The sequence below is a fragment of the Montipora capricornis genome, chromosome 5 (assembly GCF_036669925.1).
Source record: "Montipora capricornis isolate CH-2021 chromosome 5, ASM3666992v2, whole genome shotgun sequence".
Classification (NCBI taxonomy): domain Eukaryota; kingdom Metazoa; phylum Cnidaria; class Anthozoa; order Scleractinia; family Acroporidae; genus Montipora; species Montipora capricornis.
In genome coordinates, this window is record NC_090887.1 from 15167731 (window position 1) to 15182730 (window position 15000).

Below are 15000 nucleotides of genomic sequence, written 5' to 3' on the forward strand. Positions count from 1 at the left end.
AGGATTTTTAGCTGACTTCCTTTACGTTCACAGTATTTCAGAGATTATTTTTAAATGTTACAATATACTGTATTGGTCGATATCCACTGAGTTGAATTCCGTAGTCCAAAGTCCGCAGTCCACATTCCGTGATCCAATGATAGGGTTAAGTGCGATCGTAGATAGTTATTTACATTTAGAAATGTTGTTAACGGCATTGATTCCAATCAAAACCAGTAAACAAGTGCTTTGCAAGTCTCTACGATGGTATTTATAAAGCATTTATTACTTCTTCTTAACAATCCTGGGGGAAATTATAAAACAAGAGGGTACAGGTAGCCAACACTTTGTTCGAAAGAAAAAAAAGCCGATTTCCTTTAAAATTCACAGTATTTCAGGGATTTTTTTGTTACAATATCTTGGTCAATATCCAGTTCAATTCCGTAGTCCGAAGTTTAAAGTGGGAAGTCCACATCAATCACATCAAGCACCCAATCATTTTGATAAGTGCGATCGTAGAATAACTGTTCACTTTTAAAACTGTTGTTAGAGGCGTTGACTCCAATCAAAACCAGTAAACAGATGCTTTACAAGTTTTTACGATAATATTTTCAAATATTTCATGCTTTTTTTAAACAATACCGGGAGATGATTAGCCCGGTGGGTTTTTTTTATCGAGTCATACGATGACCGGATATTGCATTGCGTGTAACGAAAACACAAAACTCGTTTCCCGTCACGAACACAATTCTTTAATAAACTAGACCCTCCATGAGCGTACACCGGATTGCCTATGGTACGTGTTACTCAAAAACAGAAGGGCCTGAGTTGGGGTGCAGGGGTGGCGCAGTGGTGAGAGCACTCGCCTCCCACCATTGTGGCCCGGGTTCGATTCCCAGACTCGGCGTCATATGTGGGTTGAGTTTGTTGGTTCTCTTCTCTGCACCGAGAGGTTTTCTCCGGGTACTCCGGTTTCCCATCTCCTCAAAAACCAAAATTTCATTTGATTAGCGTTGTTAATTTCAATTTACAGTGTCCCCGATTAGTGCTCTACGGCGCTAGAAGATTAGACACTTAAATAAAATTCCTTTCCTTTCCTTTTCTTTCCTTGGGTGGTATTGAACTGCAGCGTTCCAGGCAATTTCTTCAAGTCGCGGGTCATTAAGACCATTTAAGGGGTCACCCAGAAGTCGTGCCAGAAGAGGCCACGCCCTTTGGCTCACACGTTGATACGACGAAACAGATCTTTTTCTGAGGTTAAAAACCTGGCTACCAGCCCATTAAACATTTGTGCGAAACAAAATTGTTTTGGTATTGTATATCATTGTGGTGCCATGGTAGAAGTCTTAGGTATATAGCTCCCTGAGAAGACATGTGGCTACTAGCATAGTACTAAACCCAGAAAGATTGAAGAAAATAAAAGGGAATCGAGAAACATAGCAATTCAAAGTTAACCGAAACATTATTAAGAACCCCAACTGGCGGGAGGCAACCAGTTGGCTATTTACAAAGCGTGGTAGAGTCGAATCTGGGACAACCGGAAACAAATCCAAGCCAGAGGTTAGAACGGGATTTGAACCCGGAGCAGCCGCATGCAAACCCAACGCTCTAACCACTGAACCACACTGTCTCCATGTCATGAAAATGAATTGAATATTTCAGAGAAAAAACTAGAGAATAAAAGGTTTACATTTGTAATGCTAAAGTTGTCGTTAAAACCTCAAATTTGGCGATTTCACGTCGTCATTTTACAGAGTTCCGAAAAAATATATAAATATATAACAAACTTCGTGCCGCGAGCACGTGCAGCACGATTTGTACCAAAAATCGTGCCTCACGTGCAGCACGATTTTCCTCTTTTAAAGAAGAACGGAAGGCTAGGAGTTGTATTTTATATGGGAGCTTAAAAATACTGAAATAGCTTAGATTTGCAAAGCACGAAGAAGTGAATTTTGCCTTTCCTAAGGTTATGTTATTTATTCCCCTTCCTTGGGCTTCTTACTCTCACAAGTTACCACAAAATGGAAAGTTTTACAGCTTTGTTACGACACATTAAACAGCAAATAAGGGCTAGCCATTCATGAAAACGATCTTATGCTTAAGCAATGCAGATAAGTTAATTTATTTGTGTAATTCATTCTGCATACATAACATTCGGAATAATTATGCAAACTTGAACCATCTGCGCCGTTTCCTTGAAAGATAAAAAAATGTGGTATGTTGTAATGCGAAAAACACATGTCATCACCTTATTCTTCTATTGCTTGAGTAAATTTTCACCATAGGCAGCGTTTAGATCTCAGAGACTTCAAACCGTTTCCTCCATATATTACAACTACGCTGATTAATTCGGATGTAAGCAAGAGTCTATCACCCAAAAAGTAAAATAATTAACCGAGTCCCCATCAGCCTCAGAAAACTGTATATTTTTAAACCGAGTTTTTCGGGAAAATAAACAATAAAGCAAATCGGCAAACTCAATGCCGTATTCACTTCAAACCAAGTTCAAGTTCACTGAACACTAAAAGTGTGCAGTAATGCTAATCGAGGCGTGCAGTGCAATAGCATACATGGCACTAAACTTACAAGAAACGTCACACGATATCAAGATAACATAACCCTTTGGGAATTGACCGTTTTGTTTCAGGGTACAACATTAAGTTACCCGATTTGGTCTATTCTTGTCTTGCACTCACGTGATTAGACGGCCATGTTGGTTTACAAAACAAAAGCAAAATGTCGCTCGCGTGTTGTATAATAATAAAGCCAAAATCCCAAAAGACTTTTTCGCTGTTGTTCAGTACACCAACATGGCTACCAATGACGTCAGGTTCAAGCCAATGATTCTTTCTTTTCTCGTAAAACCTGGTCTAAAAATAGATGCTTTTTTGACGCTGATGAAGACAAACCTGATAACTGATTCTCACTCCGGGGTAATGGACTCATGATGCAAGCCAAACTGAAATCATAAACTGCATACCAACGTGATCTTAAAAAAAAGTAACTTCAGCAGTGCTAAAGAAGTTTCTCCCAGGCATCTAAACCACAAACAAATCTCCAAACAGCTTCATACGAACATTTAACACCCATTGGTCAGACTCGACAGAGAAAGTAAGAAAACCTAACCAGTGCTGTGTGATCCCGAGTTCGAGTCATGGTAAATATCAGCTGTCCTTGCATGATCTTCTCCGGACAGTTTTATGAGCACATCTAATGCCCGATGCTTTGAATGCAGAGCAGAGGTAAAATCACCTAACGAATGCTGTGTCACCCCAAGGGAATCGTCACTATTAGCTGTGCTTGCATGATCTTTTCCGAACAGTTTTATCCGCACATCTAATGCCCAATGTTTGACTGCAGAGCAGAGGTAAAATCACTTAACGAATGCTGTGTCACCGCCCCAAGGGAATCGTAATTATTAGCTCTGTTTGCATGATCTTTTCCTAACACTTTTATCCGTATGTCTAACGACCGCTGCTTTGACTGTAGAGCAGAGGTAAAATCACCTAACAAACGCTGTGTTACCCCAAGTAAATCGTAACTATCGGCTGTGCTTGAATGATCTTCTCCGAACACTTTTAATCGCACTTCAATGCCCGTTTGGCAGACTGGAGAGCAGAGGTAAAATCACCTAACAAATGCTGTGTCATCCCGATTGAAATGTAACTATCGGCTGTGCTTGCATGATCTTCTCCAAACACTTTCATTCGCACTTGCAATGCCCGTTTGGCAGACTGGAGAGCAGAGGTAAAATCACCTGACGAATGCTGTATCACCCCGAGTAAATGGTAACTATCCGCTATGCTGGCATGATCTTCTCCAAACAGTTTTATTCGCACTTGCAATGCCCGTTTGGCAGAGTGGAGAGCAGAGGAAAAATCACCTAACGAATGCTGTGTCACCCCGAGTAAGTGATAACTATCAGCTATGTTGGATGATCTTCTTCGAACACGTTTATCCGCACATCTAATGCCCGCAGGTCAGACTGGAGAGCAGAGGTAAAATCACCTAACAAATGCTGTGTCACCCCGATTGAAATGTAACTATCGGCTGTGCTTGCATGATCTTCTCCAAACACTTTTATTCGCACTTGCAATGCCTGTTTGGCAGACTGGAGAGCAGAAGTAAAATCACCTGTCGAATGCTGTGTGACCCCAAGTAAATCGTAACTATCGGCTGTGCTTGCATGATCTTCTCCAAACACTTTTATTCGCACTTGCAATGCCTGTTTGGCAGACTGGAGAGCAGAAGTAAAATCACCTGTCGAATGCTGTGTGACCCCAAGTAAATCGTAACTAGCGGCTGTGCTGGCATGATCTTCTCCGAACACGTTTATTCGCACTTGCAAAGCCCGTTTGGCAGACTGGAGAGCTGAGGTAAAATCACCTAACGAATGCTATGTCACCCCGAGTAAGTGATAACTATCAGCTATGGTTGGATGACCTTCTTCGAACACGTTTATCCGCACATCTAATGCCCGCAGGTCAGACTGTAGAGCAGAGGTAAAACCACCTAACGAATGCTGTGTCACACCGAGTGAATCGTAACTATCAGCTGTGCTTGCATGATCTTCTCCGAACAGTTTTATGCGTACATCTAACGCCCGATGCTTTGACTGTAGAGCAGAGTTAAAATCACCTAACGAATGCTGTGTCACCCCGAGTGAATGGTACCTATCAGCCGTGCTTGCATGATCTTCTCCTATAACACTTTCATCCGTATGTCTAACGACCTTTGCTTTGACTGTAAAGCAGAGCTTAAATCACCTAAGGAATGCTGTGTCACCCCGATTGAATGATAACTGTTAGCTGTGCTTGCATGATCTTCTCCGAACACTTTTATCCGTATATCTAACGACCGCTGCTTTGACTGTAGAGCAGAGGTAAAGTCACCTAACGAATGCTGTGTCACCCCGAGTGAATGATAACTGTTAGCTGTGCTTGCATGATCTTCTCCGAAAACTTTAATTCGCACTTGTAATGCCCGTTTGGCAGACTGGAGAGCAGAGGTAAAATCACCAAGCAAATGCTGTGTCACCCCGAGTGAATGGTAACTATTGCCTGTGCTTCCATGATCTTCTCCAAGCACTTTTGTCCGTATGTCTAACGACCGTTGCTTTGACTGTAAAGCAGAGCTTAAATCACCTAAGGAATGCTGTGTCACCCCGATTGAATGATAACTGTTAGCTGTGCTTGCATGATCTTCTCCGAACACTTTTATCCGTATATCTAACGACCGCTGCTTTGACTGTAGAGCAGAGTTAAAATCACCTAACGAATGCTGTGTCACCCCGATTGAATTGTAACTATCGGCTGTGCTTGCATGATCTTCTCCGAACACGTTTATCCTTACATCTAATGCCCGTTGCTGAGACTGCAGAGCAGAGGTAAAATCACCTAACGAATGCTGTGTCACCCCAAGTGAATCGTAACTATCCGCTGTGCTTGCATGATATTCTCCGAACAGTTTTATCCGTAGATCTAACGCCCGATGCTTTGACTGTAGGGCAGAGGTAAAATCGCCCAACGAATGCTGTGTCACCCCGAGTGAATGATAACTGTTAGCTGTGCTTGCATGAACTTCTCCGAAAACTTTTATTCGCACTTCCAATGCCCGTTTGGCAGACTGGAGAGCAGAGGTAAAATCACCTAACGAATGTTGTGTCACCCCGAGTGAATTGTAACTATCTGCTGTGCTTGCATGATCTTCTCCGAACACTTTTTTTCGCACTTGCAATGCCCGTTTGGCAGACTGGAGAGCAGAGGTAAAATCACCTAACGAATAGTGTGTCACCCCGAGTGAATGGTAACTATCAGCTGTGCTCTCATGATCTTCACCTAACACTTTTATCCGTATATCCAACGACCGTTGCTTTGACTGTAGAGCAGAGGTAAAATCACCTAACGAATTCTGTGTCACCCCGAGTATATGGTAACTATCAGCTGTGCTTGCATGATCTTCTCCGAACACTTTTATGCGCACTTGCAATGCCCGTTTGGCAGACTGGAGAGCAGAGGTAAAATCACCAAGCAAATGCTGTGTCACCCCGAGTGAATGATAACTGTTAGCTGTGCTTGCATGATCTTCTCCAAGCACTTTTGTCCGTATGTCTAAAGACCGTTGCTTTGACTGTAAAGCAGAACTTAAATCACCTAAGGAATGCTGTGTCACCCCGATTGAATGATAACTGTTAGCTGTGCTTGCATGATCTTCTCCGAACACTTTCATTCGCACTTGCAATGCCCGTTTGGTAGACTGGAGAGCAGAGGTAAAATCACCTAACGAATTCTGTGTCACCCCGAGTATATGGTAACTATCAGCTGTGCTTGCATGATCTTCTCCGAACACTTTTATGCGCACTTGCAATGCCCGTTTGGCAGACTGGAGAGCAGAGGTAAAATCACCAAGCAAATGCTGTGTCACCCCGAGTGAATGGTAACTATTGCCTGTGCTTCCATGATCTTCTCCAAGCACTTTTGTCCGTATGTCTAAAGACCGTTGCTTTGACTGTAAAGCAGAACTTAAATCACCTAAGGAATGCTGTGTCACCCCGATTGAATGATAACTGTTAGCTGTGCTCGCATGATCTTCTCCGAACACTTTTATTCGCACTTGCAATGCCCATTTGGCAGACTGGAGAGCAGAGGTAAAATCACCTAACGAATAGTGTGTCACCCCGAGTGAATGGTAACTATCAGCTGTGCTCTCATGATCTTTACCTAACACTTTTATCCGTATGTCTAACGACCGCTGCTTTGACTGTACAGCAGAGGTAAAATCACCTAACGAATGCTGGGTCACCCCAAGTGAATGGTAACTATCAGCTGTGCTTGCATGATCTTCTCCGAACACTTTTATGCGCACTTGCAATGCCCGTTTGGCAGACTGGAGAGCAGAGGTAAAATCACCAAGCAAATGCTGTGTCACCCCGAGTGAATGGTAACTATTGCCTGTGCTTCCATGATCTTCTCCAAGCACTTTTGTCCGTATGTCTAAAGACCGTTGCTTTGACTGTAAAGCAGAACTTAAATCACCTAAGGAATGCTGTGTCACCCCGATTGAATGATAACTGTTAGCTGTGCTTGCATGATCTTCTCCGAACACTTTCATTCGCACTTGCAATGCCCGTTTGGTAGACTGGAGAGCAGAGGTAAAATCACCTAACGAATTCTGTATCATCCCAAGTAAATGGTAACTATCAGCTGTGCTTGCATGATCTTCTCCGAATAGATTTATTCGCACTTGCAATGCCCGTTTGGCAGATTGGAGAGCAGAGGTAAAATCACCTAACGAATGCTGTGTCTCCCCGAGTGAACAGTAGCTATGGGCCAAGAATGGATTTTCTTCCTGTCTATTTGTTCTGAATATGATATTAAGAGCGCACGTTTTGAAATATAGAGCCTTTGAGTAGTTCTTTTTGCTTTGGTGCAATTCACCGAAGTCTTGGTAGAACTTTGCGAGAGGCTGGTTGCATTCTTGAGAACGAAAGGTCACGGTTGAATCAACTTTCCCCTCTGGGCCTGAAGAGCTATATTTGAATTGCTCGAGTGTTGCTTGGTGACGTGCGACTGATTCTTCGAAACCTGATCCGCCAAGAATTCCCTCTTCTGTGAATGTTGACCCCAGAAGTGCCATAACATTACCGCAAAAATGAAACAAATAAAAAGGGGTTTTGGAATTTATCTGGAGATCATTTAATATTCGAAGGGCAGGGTTGATTACAAATTGCTGGGTGTCAGTGTCAAAGAAGTTTTTTGCAGCTTTCCGGATGTGAAATATAACTAGCAATTGCAATGGCCAATAATTACCCGAGTCAAAAGTGTTTGTTTGAAGCTTTTTGCAATTTTTTGGTTCTTTTCCTTTGCATCCAAGAGGTGGAATAACAATGAGTTGCTCGTCTGCCGCGGAATTGCATTCTTTGCGTGCTTTGTTATAGTAGTAAGTCGAGGTAGATGGGTCGTTTAAGAACTGATAATAGACAGCAATGACTTGGTAAACAACGAGCTTCAGAATTTTCTGCACTCCACCTTCATGCATTAAAGAAAGAGCCTCTAGCAGGCACTGTATCCCGCTCTTAACTTTGCCAATAACAAGCTGACAGATGCCAAAGTAACACAAGTATTTACTCCTTTCATCATCAGCACCTGAACAAGATGTCGACTCCATTTCATATGCCTTCTTGAGAAGTTGCATTGCATTTCCTTCTGCTCCCCAAGTAATTTCAGCAAAAGCTTTAGAAACTAGTAAATGCCTGTGGTAATGTATATTTCCCAGAGCACTGGCTGCCTTTAAGGCCGAATCGTAGATATTATCAAAATTATAAGATTCTGTGGAACACCAAAACAGCGAGTCCAGAAACATTTCTGCTTTTATCAAAACTTTGAAAACATTCTCGGCTATCCTGGGATCTGTGCAACCGTCTACTAGGCTTTCTATAAAAAGCTGTTTTTCCTCATAGAATGCAACGAATGCATCCATGGAATGACAATCTAGAAATTCATCGTTCAATTTGTCGAAACGAGAAATGAAATACGCATGGAAACGGCACTTTGCAATTGCTACTATTTCTTCCATACGCTGTTCGCCTGCTTCTTTAGCAAATGACTGAAGGAGCTTATGCATTGCAAATTTTCCAGAGTGGGAGTTTGAACCGAGAAGAGATTTTCTTCGGAGTCGCTGCAACATTTTCTTGGTCTCAATCACTCCCGTAACATTCAATACAGCTGAGGCGAGATCCGTGGTAAAACATCCCGGAAGAACAGACAAAGACACAAATGCTTCTTTTTCTGCGGGAGAAAGTCGGAGGAAAGACTTTTCATACAGCAACTTTATTCGTTGATTAGCTGGATAATCTGGATTGTCTAAGATATCGACGATACTTTCTGTTGCGGACTCAGTGATTTCGTTCAAACACTGACTTGTTTGAACATCATCTTCACAAACTAGAGAGCACATTAACATCATTGCAAGAGGCACACACCCACATATTTGGGCAATTCTTGCGCAGTCATCGGGACTAGCATTTGGCACCAATTCATGAACTATAGCATGAGATGAGGTATCATCCAGTGGCCTTATTCTTATTGATTTGTGACCTTGGAAATTCAAGTTCATAAACTCAAATGATTCTCGTGTGGTCACCACCAGAGTTATCTTCTCATTTTGCATGAGAATTTCTTCAAATAGTTGCAGGACGCCTTCTTTTACTTTTGGAATTCCACTCTCTAGTAGATCATCTACATTATCAAGAATAAATACGAGGGAATCTGAAATGTTACCGAGGGTCTCGATTAACTCATCTTCTAACGACAGAGGCTGAGGTACTGATCTCTGACTCGTGGTGAGTTGTCTTGCGAGGCTGAAAAGCTTCGATGTCAGATCTGCCTTTGTCTGGAGTCCTCGTGACGAAAGAAAACAAACAGGAAAGCCTCGAGACTGCAGTTGGTGCCCCACTGCTATTGCCACCGATGTTTTTCCGAATCCGGGTGAGCCCCAGATAGTCACGATTCGGGTATATTCGGAACTCACGAGATCCACGATCTCTTGGCATTCACTCTGTCGGCCAGTGAAGTTTGGAACCATTGAAGGAAGACGAAATCTTGGCACTGTTGGCTTGATGTCTTTGTAATGCAAAGTAAAATACAAAGTAGACATTGCTTACTTGTTATTATTTTTTGGATATCCTTTGTCTCGTTGAGACTTTGTAAACTGTAGAGAAGGTTTTTAAGAAGTAAGAACAAATATCATCTTTAACTTTGTGAACATAACTGAAATTATAATTCAACAGACATATTTCCCGTTTCCTTTCCATTGCATTGTAGAGATAGCAAAATGTATTTGCAGTCATTTAAACCAAGACAGACCCTATGCAGTATTGGCCACGTTCCTGAGATGACGTCACTGCAGAAACTCCTCTTCACCGCATAAATTAAAGAAAAATTGTTTGTGACGTCATCTCAGAAATTGGCCTATGGCTTTGATTTGGTTAGCTGTAGAACAAATTTAATAACTAAAGAAATGAAGATATTAGTCTTAATAAATCAACACATTGATACACTGATACACTGATAGATGCAGGCCTACATGACGTCTATTCGGAGATGGATAGATGCAGATTTCGCAAGAGAATGTGAAAATGACGGACCGGCGCCGCTTCACAAATGTTACAAGTTCGGAATCTTTCACTTGTTATCAACGTGTTGAATTATAATACAGTTATAGCGCGCAAGCTTGCGTGATATCGCCTAATTTTAGCCGACTCGGCCTTCGGCCTCGTCGGTCTAAGTATTAGGCGATATCGCGCTCGCTTTCGCGATATAACCGTTAAATAGCCCGCACTTCAATGTAATATCTACGTTTCCTTCATTGAATCCTTTCACGGAAACACATGAGCCCAACAAATCTACCCGCTTCCAGCTGTGTAGCTTGGCATAGTTCAGTTGGTAGAGCATTGCACCATTGGAAGCACCTGAATTTTGACACAATTGCTTAAATTGTCTAGAAAAGTGCGAGGATCGTTTCTCTCTTTGGTTTCAACTACTGTACCGCTCGGAAATGTTTAAATTACAACGCTTAGAAAACAGAGTGTCCTTGTGAACGAACGAAAGGATTTAAAACTACCCACTTGAAAACCTGTATGTTGACTTCACTTTTCGATCCAATCACTTTCCAAAGAGTCACGCAGTCTTACAAATGTTACAGTTGTGACACTTTCAAAAACTTAAGAATGCCTTTTGTAGTGGAAAAGAAACCTACAAGAACCGCGCGGCAAGTGCACAAGCAGTTTCGAGCGGTAATGTAACAGTCTCGTTTATTTTTATGTGACTTGTGTGTCTTTTTCTTTAACGACGCGAGATATGGTTTTTATTGATGCACGGAAGATCTGTCCGTCTTGTTGACATCTTTTTATTGAGAAACAGTAAGTTGTTTATTACGCCTATTGCTATATCCTGCTTTTTAGAAAGAGGCTTGAAAACAGTTAAGTCCTTCTTTTTACCTGTATTTTCTGTTTCTGTATCTCGTTCCTCTTCTTTCTTTTTTAGCTCGTGGATCTCCTTTCCTAACGCACTTATATCTTCCTGTTGCATCCTCCAGCCCTCCTCAGCTGAACACATATGCTCCACAACCCTTTGCTCTAGCATAGCGACCTCTTCTTTGCTGGCAGTGAGGCTTTCCACTTTCTGTTCTATGGCTGCTAAGGACTCCTCAATCTTTTCCATATCTGCATTTCTGCTCTCTAAACATTTTATGTGTGCTTGCTTCTCTTCCCTTACCTGTTGTTCCAACTTACGGACTTCTGCTATTGGAAAGTCAGATGCAGTCAAAGTTCCAAAGGCATCAATCGATGCAGTTGAAATTCCCAGAGTCTTGAACGCTTCTTTAGCATACTGAATGTTGTGGTCAAATGTTGTCTTTGTCCATCTCCAAGCGAGAGGAATGACAAACCGTATTCCTCAAACGCCGAAGCTGATCAATGGCTAGTGCAAAGGTTTCGGCATTATCACCTACTGGGCTCAACACAGATCCATGGAAACTTCCATGAGGAATAGCTCGGGGCTTCACATACAAATCACTAAGTTTTCTGTAACGCATGCTGAAGGATTTTGCATAGATAGTAGCCTGGAATAAGGCAGTGCAATCCCATTCATTGTACGACTGGTTGGTAGGAACTTTAGTTATCCCTCCCTCTGTAGAAACAAAGAGATTTCTCACAGCAGTGGAGTCATCCCAAAGCTGGTATCCAGGGCGATGCCCAATGGTGGTGTCCCACATCGTCTTAAAAGTCTGACGTAAGGCCTTTGGGAATTCATTTAAAACCAGAGACAAACACTTGAAGTGATTTAACTCCTCGTCACGATAAGGGTGCAAGGACATCACGAATTAGTGATAATAAAGCAATGCCACAATGGCAAAAAGGACCTAAACCAAAAATAAATGAATAAATATAATGCATAAGCGAATTTCATTTCATTCTCCTCTTACGGGAGAAGAAACTATGATTGCTTTCTCTGGAAAGATGCGCTTTAACATGCTCTCTAGAAGAGAATAAATTTGAAAGTTTTGATGTTTGAAACGGAAGACACAGTGGGAAAAGAGTTTCATTACTCGCTAAGTGTCGACGACTTTTGCCTGGCTTACAAAATGAGTTTAAAGTTTGCGCAGAAAGCTATCCAATACACGATGATTCATTTCAAGTTGAAGCGGCGCAGAATCCTTCCGTCGCAGAGACTTAACGTGCTCTCTAGAAGAGAATAAATTTGAACGCTTTGATGTTTGAAACGGAATTTTTTAAAGACACAGTGAAAAAAGAGTTTCATCCGTGTCGATGACTTTTTCCTGGCTTACAAAAGTAGTTTAAAAGTTGAAGCGGCGCAGAATCCTTCCGTCGCAGAAACTGCGCCAAAAACGTTACTATGCGTTAACAAAAGCCCTATCCAATATGCTTTTTCTTTAATTAGATATCAGATATAGTGTAGACATACCCAAAAAGATCTCATTTTAGTAACCAACATGTTAGGACATTTTTTGATCGCTACTCTGGTTTGGAGAAATTTGAATGAAGCTTGCCATGTTTTAATCCGAAGACCCAGTGTTTCAGGCGTTTCGATAGTCCAGCCAATCCTTTTTCATTCATCAAAATAAGTAAGAGGGAAATTAATGAAACACCAAAGTGTTTTTAGAGATAAAATATAGCCTTTATGGGACAGAGACCCCAAAAAAAAGTGCAACCAAGCGCGTGTGTACTGGAAACCCTCGCGAGATGAGGCCCTCGCTCTCGCGTTGCCACGTCAGATCGCGACATGTCATATGCAATTAATTGGACGACTCCAGTTAGCAAACAGGGAGGCGCGGTGGCCTCATGGTTAGTGCGCTCGACTCCGGATCGAGTAGTCCGTGTTCGGGTCCTGGTCTGGGACATTGTGTTGTGTTCTTGGGCACCCAGGTGTATAAATGGGTACCGGCGAAAATGCCGGGGGTAACCATGCGATGGATTAGCATCCCATCCAGGGGGGAGTTGAAATACTCCTAGTCGCTTCATGGTACAGTAACCGGAGGCTCGTAGCAGACTTTACCTTTACCTTACCAGTTAGCAAACGATAGAAATTAATAGTTTCAACATGTTGGAAGACACTTCAGTCGGGCTGACAAACTTCTGTAATTTTAACTTAAGAAAAATCTACTTACTAAATGTTGCGCGGAGTGTTTGGATTGTTTTACGAATATTCTGTAGCTTGATAAGAAAATCCTTAGCATGCAGAAATATCGAAGAAATATTTTTGGAATCGTGAATGGCAAATTGGTGTTTTTATAATTAGAGTTGGCGATTTACTGACGGACTCGGACAAAATTGATAAACTCAGAATAAATATGCGACCCTATTCACCTTTTCTTAACCTCTTCATCATCATCATCATCATAAATCCTTATGGCCCCCATTGGGGTATAGAGTCGCTTAACCTCTTAAACAGGCTCAAACCAGTTTTCACACTTCCAAAAAACTGTACTGTTGGGAAGGATTGAATCTACCCAACTGCTTCACTTCACGAAAATTTTACGGTACCATACAAAACACCAATAGCTGCACTCATCAATGTGACGTAATAGGTTACCACGGCAACAAAAAAGGCATCCAAAAACACCCTATATCGCTGGAGAGTGATTATCGCGCAAAGATAAAACTCTCTGCAAAGTTGAAAAATTTCTCTGGAGCAACTTCATAGCTACCTTCACGATCGGACACAATATATAGGGCACTTTAGATGGTTCTTTTGTTTCCATGGTAATTTATCACGTCACATTAATATGTCCATCTTGTTAAGAAATTATTGTCGTTTCATTTGGTACCATAACATTACCGTCAAGTGAAACAGTGTTGTAGGCTTAATCCTACAAATAAGACATCCCTCCAAATTGTTGAAACCGGTTTGAGCGACCTTAAACGAGATTTTTGAGTTTATAATTACAATACTTAGATACGATTACTATAAAATGGGTTCTTTAAGGATTGGGACCCACAACAGGGAACAGTATTTCGATCTCCAAGAACATGCAAATTTCGACGTGAATTCTTGCCGGAAGCAATGTGTCTTCTAATTTACGATTACGATCCAAAACTGCTAATTCATACTGAGTTCAAAACGATCAACTGACTTAGAAATAGCTTACATGCTGCCATTTGATGCAGTCGTAGATACAAGAATGAGAACTAGATTGTCAGTACAAAATATGAAACAGATACTGTGGTAAAAAATTAGCATTATACAGGAAATGGGCAGAATACATTACTCAGGCTGCTCACCTTGTAGAACTACGGACGAATATTCTTGCTTGCCTTCTCACTACAGTTCTTTGGATATATGTAATCAATTGGTGCACTAACATCAATATAAGATCTACAGCGCTGTTTGGAGTCGACGTAGTATTGGGCCTATGGAAGAGGAAAAATGATTCATTGTTATAAGGTAGTTTAAATTTGATGAAACCGTAATATTAAAGAACCGTGTATCATTTTTGTCTACCACATTTTCCGCATGGATATGCTCAAATGCGCTTTGCTACGGCGAAAAGAGCAAAAAAAGTTTCATACCAAACAAAACATGGCTAAGCACCCCAACTGGCAGGAAACAACTAATTGGCTTTTTATAAAGTATGGTAGAGGTGAATTCTAGTTGGGATCAACGAAACCCTGCGACACCACATGAAACTCAGTGACCTCTTGACCACAACACTTTTATGTGTATCAACCAGAAGTTTGTGTAAGGTGCGCATAATGAGATTATATCATTTTCTTATGTACCAATTGTTAGTTCAGAATTACTGTGTTAGCAAACATCTACAAGAAGGAGATTAGAGTGGCTTGTTCGGTGTTTACGTCATGATGCCGGAAGTGATCCCTTCTTCTCAATAAATTCACTAAGCTGTGATTTCATATTTGAAACATGCACGAGGAAGACATTACTCACCTCAAAGAACGACCGCAAATCTGTGACATCCAGTGTAGGCACAATCAGTGTAAACTGC

The 15000-nt window shown here is 41.6% G+C and overlaps 1 protein-coding gene and 1 pseudogene across 1 annotated transcript in view; one reads left to right on the forward strand and one right to left on the reverse strand.

Moving 5' to 3' along the window:
* Nucleotides 1-15000, forward strand: part of LOC138049629 (sodium/potassium/calcium exchanger 3-like) — a 28217-nt gene that overhangs the window by 4241 nt on the left and 8976 nt on the right. The window lies entirely within an intron of this gene.
* LOC138049626 (tetratricopeptide repeat protein 28-like) lies at nt 4217-14313 on the reverse strand (annotated as a pseudogene).